This window comes from Zingiber officinale, chromosome 7B, assembly GCF_018446385.1.
Source record: "Zingiber officinale cultivar Zhangliang chromosome 7B, Zo_v1.1, whole genome shotgun sequence".
Lineage (NCBI taxonomy): Eukaryota > Viridiplantae > Streptophyta > Magnoliopsida > Zingiberales > Zingiberaceae > Zingiber > Zingiber officinale.
In genome coordinates this window covers 108,048,950-108,055,028 of record NC_055999.1, presented here as the reverse complement: position 1 = coordinate 108,055,028, position 6,079 = coordinate 108,048,950, and positions in this window count along the sequence as shown.

The following is a 6,079-nucleotide window of genomic DNA, read 5'->3' as shown; positions in this document are numbered from 1 at the left end:
AATAAGAAAATATAAAGTATCATTTTATATTTACCTAATAGTAATCTTCACTTATGGTTAACTACAAATATATTTCATATTTATTTAAAATTATAATAACACGGTAAATAAAAAAATTAATAATATTTCAATGAATGGTTAAAATTATACCAGATGGTAAGGTCAATCTATCGTTCTTCCAAATATATCCTCAAACTCCTGTAAAAGATCATAAAGTCTAATTAAACTCTCTTCTGGTTCTAGGACAACTTGTATTCTTATTGTTCAGATATGCCGATACGGATGCATATTAGAACACGTTTCGTAAATATACACAATAGAAAATAAAATAATAATAATTTCTAATTATTACATCATACACACCATACATGTACAAGGACACAACATGTCAAACACGAACGCATAATTAAAATTTTACGAAAAGTGAATTTACGTCAAGTATACCTTACGGATGACCTGTAATGAGAAGGACATAAACCGTAGCGACATTGTCGAACCTTGCCTCTATTTGTATCCACGCCAAGCTCCTCAAGACAACTCATTGAGTATAAACCTCTCCTTCAAAAGTTACTAGCCACGAACGAAGAAGAGGGATCAAGAGGAATAAGAGAATCACACAAGGGAGAGTTTTTCTCCCTTGTAGTGGTCATGACAACAAGAGGGAGCACTCTCTTGTTGACGGTGGGAGAGAGAGGGGAGGGAGAGAATGATTGAGTTTCCAAAAGTCAATCAACCAAATAATGAAACTTATTACTAATTCTCTTCCAATTACATCTATATATAATCCTTTTTAATGAGTTGGATTAGAAAGCTCAAATCCAACCTATTCTCCCTTAACAAAAAATTAGTCCATTAACCCCTTGATTTGGTTCACAACTAAACCAAGTTGGTTCATGACTAATTCATAATTAAACCAAATATAGTTCAACTCTACCATAAGAGATATAGCTCATCCACGCTTCTATCATAACAAATATTTTCATATTTATTTTATATATGGTTCAACCAAACATTTATCTCTTGATCTAAGAATCCTATTCTTTAATTTGTTTTACGTTTTTTAGAGACTCGTTAGTGCGTGTGACCCAATAGGTTCCCAATTTATCTTGATCGTCCATAATTAACTACTTAATTATAAAACGATCATGAGTGGCACCTAGTAGTACAACATGATCCCCAATTAGCCGAAAAATCATAGTTGATCTTAGAACTAATTCTAAACCCTTCAGCACTTACAGTGAATCGTGTCTTGTTCTTTTCACTCGTCTTATACCCACTTAATTTAAGACATGATCTATGGGTTGGTCCCCACTAGACTGACTATGTCACAACTAGCCCAAGTAATACTTCCTCGTTCTATGGATTCAAATTACTCGTACATGTATACAAGAGTCTCGTACTCTTAATTCTAAATAATATATATATATATATATGACACAGGACTTTGATCGAGGATGAGCCGCGTGACGTGGGTGGTTCTATGGATACGAGATATATCGAGGCGAGTATTTCTTCCTTGGCTCTTTGTAGTTTTCTTTTGAGCTTAGTGCATGGTGATTATTCGATGGATTAGACTGCTTTACCTTATATCGTGTTTGTTTGTTGCTTTCCTGCTTGATACTTATGCTTGATTCTTGGAGGCGTTCTAGTTATATCATATACAGTCTCAATGCTTGTTATCTACTCTGCTCTGTATACACGTATAGAGTATGTATTGTAGGGATTGCCCGATTGTTTGAATTACCATGCTGATTGTGCATAGGATATGGATTGTACGTAGGTTGGTATGTGTTATAGGAGTCATCATGTTGACCGCATATTTGTATGCTATATGTATACACGTATTTGTTATGTACTTTTGGAAGAGTTGTGTTGATTGTATATTTGTTGTATATACACGTGTCTGGTGTGTTTATACTGGAGGATACAAGTTGATTGTACTTGGGTTTTGTGTACATATTTTCGGTGGGATTATTGGAGATTTTTGGTTGATTATACATGTGTAGTTGTGTACATATGTTTGGTGGGATATATGGAGGTATCATGACGATTATATTCATGTTGTGGGGTACTTATGTGGATTTGGAGGTTGCATTGATGATGACGGGGTATGTATCATGATTATATATATATCATGTTCATCATTCATTGCATGCTGTCGACCATTATCTCCCTTGTGTGAGAGAGTCGTCAGTCGTTTTGGTTTAGCACCGTACACTCGGCCACTCATGGGTAGTGGTAGCTGGAGCAGTTGTCGCTCGTCCTGTCGTGCCACCCGGTCACGAGGTTTGTGAGATCCGACGTTGTGAGTGGTCAGGGACCCTGATGCTATGTAGTTAGATAGCTACTAGCAGACTGTCCGCCTCGACCACTTTATAGTGTGCTGGAGGGTAGTACAGTCGTCGCGGACCCAAGCCTCTCAGTCATACAGGGGTCGTGGTATCTAGAGAGGTGGCGGGGGTGACCATGGAGCATGCATACGTATTTTTGCATATGATGCGCGGTGCATCTGTGGAGTTATATTTGCATACATGCCTAGTAGATACTAGTTGCATGTGATTGTGACTTGTTGCACTTGTTTGAAATATGATTGTTGCATATGGTTGTCATGCTACATACATGTCATTTATTTTACATGTATATGCAGTTGTATTTATATTGCACAGGTGTTATGAGTGGGTTTGTTGCAGATCCGGTGAGTTTACTGATCATTGTACTATGTGTCGATTCAAGATTGGGTATATATCTATCATTATGATAGTTGTGGTTTGTACATTTTGTATGTCAGGTTATTATGTCAGATATGTTTAGGTGCATTGATTATGATAGTATAATCATGTTCTTTATTCTCTACTGAGACTGCATACTTTTGATCTCCATGTTTATTTATGGGGCATGCACTATCCTTTCTATTACTCGCTGAGTTACCTATACTCACCACCGCATGTATATCTTTATGTTTTCAGGTAGCTTGTAGATGGTTGATGTGTCGCTTGGAGTATCCTGTCTGTCGAGTCCTACGTCACATCCGAACACCGTTTCGAGTTTTGTATATGCTTTATTTGTATTTGGTATTGGCTGTATTTGGTGTGTTATTGTATTTGTTGTTGTGGTTGTTGTATAAAGCCTAGCCAGCTAGCAGTGTTTTGATTTGTTTTATATGGGCTTTTCGTTATCGTTTTTTCGCTGTGTTGGTTTTAGTACAGCCGAGTGGGCTGTTTAATATATATATATAACTGCGTGGTTGTGTGTTATTTTTTCCAGCCGAGTGGGTTGAACATATAAACTGCGTGGTTGTGTATATATTCCAGCCGAGTGTGGCTTATGTATATTTTGTATGTATGTATGCTTTAGATTGTCACCGGTACAAGGGAGATGCTGCCGGATGTTTGTTTGCCAGGGACTCCTCTGGGGGTGTGACAGGTCCCCACTAGACTAACTATGTCACATCTAGCCCAAGTAATTTTTCCTCGTTCTATAGATTCAAATTACTCGTACATGTGTACAAGAGTCTCGTACTCTTAACATGTGATGTTTTAGCCAAAGACTTGAGTAATAATCCTAATAAGTGGTCATAGGGTATACATCTCCTCGCAAGGAGCGGTGAATTCTCTATGCGCTATCCAAACATCTTCGGGCATTTCAACTTATACCCAATCATCCCGGTCCACACGTCAATGAGGTGATTGCTTAAGATGCCAAAGTATAAGTCTCCATAATCAAATTGACTTGTATTCCTCAAGTCAAAGAAAATTTGCACTCGAGCTGCAATAAGAGCTTCACAGACATATATATATATATATATATATATGAAGTTTTACAGCAAGTTACTCCGATGAACTTGTTATCATAACTAGCATCCACGTTTAACTCTCGACATCCTAATGTCTCCCGCCAGTGAGAAAATAGCTGTTTGGTGAACTAAGGAGTATAACTCGTGCTAGTCTTATAGAATTGTTGATGTCCGAATGCATTAATTCGATGACTAGGAAAATTTCAATACATTCATAATTGCACATGTATAGATAATCATTAGTTATGGTCCAATCACAATTTCTCTTATGCTATATATTATATTACGGACATTCAGTAAATGAGTTTAAAACAATTAAACATATAATATGCACTCAAATAGTGTATCTATATTTAGAAAAAACCGTAAGGCGATTGCCTTAGGACATCCCTCAAAATCTAACACTCCCACTTAGCCTAATGTCAATCACCACGGTGTCCTAAACTGTAAGCATGAGCATGACTCTCAAACTTTATTTGTGGTAGAGTCTTTGTCAAAGGATCCCTAATTTCCTTTCAATGGATATTTTCTCAAGTTGTATTTCTTTTCTACTAATGATCTCCCTGATCAGATAATATCGGTAAAGCACGTGTTTTGATCGCTAATGAGACCTAGGTTCCTTTGCTTGCGCAATAGCTTCAATGTTGCCGCAGTAAACATGTAACGCTATAACAACAAGCGGAACTACTCCCAGTTCAGCAACGAACTTCTTGATCCAAACTGCTTTCTTTATTGCTTCTGAAGTTACAATATATTTCATCTCACAGGTAGAATCTGCAACAGTGTCTTGCTTGGAAATGTTCCAACTAACTACGCCTCCATTTAATATGAATATGAATTCAGACTAGAACTTGGAGTCATCCTTGTACATCTAGAAACTTACATTTGTATATTCGCGTATGATCATATCACCATCTCCATATACCAAGAACATATCTTTAATTCTTCTCAAGTACTTAAGGATCGTATTGATAGTCGTCCAGTGATCCATTCCTAGATCAGATTGGTATATGCTCGTAACACTCAGAGCATACGATACATAGAGTCTAATACATAACATATCATACATGATAGATCCTATTGCGGACGCATAAGGTATCTTATCCATGCAAATCATCTCGTCTTCTATGCGTGGAGCATATAGACTTCGAAAGGTGAATTCCATGGCTCATACGTACGAAATATTTCTTGGATTCAATTTTAGTACTTTGTCTATATATGTCGATTGTGAAAGACCAAGCAACATTTTCGCTCTATCTCTATAGATTTTCATCCCGAGGATATAAGTTGTTTCTCCCATATCTTTCATGGAGAATATTTTAGATAACCAAACTTTAACTAATTGGAACTGCCACATTATTTCCTACAAGTAATTTGTCATCAACATATAATATCATGAATACGACCACCACTTTCACTAACCTTTTCATACACACAAGGATCGTCTGGATTTTGTGAGAAATTAAATTCTTTAATTGTCTTATCAAAACGGATATTCCAACTCCTGGATGCTTGCTTTAATCCATAAATGGACCGTTGAAGCTTGCATACTTTGTTTTTATCAACAAATGTGAAAACTTTGGGTTGTATGATGAGCTGATATAGCCAAGAGTATTCGAATGGATTTAAGAATGGCTACAGGTGAGAAAGTTTCTTCATAGTCAGTCTTGCTTTTGACGATAGTCTTTCGCTACCAACCTTGCCTTGTAGGTAATTACATTACCATCCATGTCGATTTTATTCTCGAAACCCCACTTGCATCCTATAGGCGTTATGCTCTCAAGTGGGTCCACCAAACTCCAAACTTGGTTTTCGTACATGGAATTCATTTTCGACTTCATGTTGTAAACCACTTGTCCTTTTCTGAACTAATCAGAGTTTCTTTGTAATCAGTAGGTTCCTCATCCTCAATAAGTAACGCGTCATTCAATTCTCTTACAAGAGATTCATATCTCTCAGGAATATTACGTGTCCTACCTGATCTACGAGAAGATTGTGTCATAATTGGTTGTGGTTCTTGACTAGGCATCTCGTTAGTGTTTATTAGAGTCTTTTAAACTTCATCAAATTCAACTATACTCCCACTCACTTTCTGTAAGAGAAATTCTTTCTTTAGGAAGATATCATGCCTTGAAACAAACACTTTTTCTTTCAAGGGGTGATAGAATTGGTAACCCTTAGTTTCCTTAGGATATCCAATAAATAAACAATTATCAGACTTAGCGTCCAACTTGTCTGATATATTCCTCTTCACATAAGCAGGACATCCCCATATCTTCAAATAAG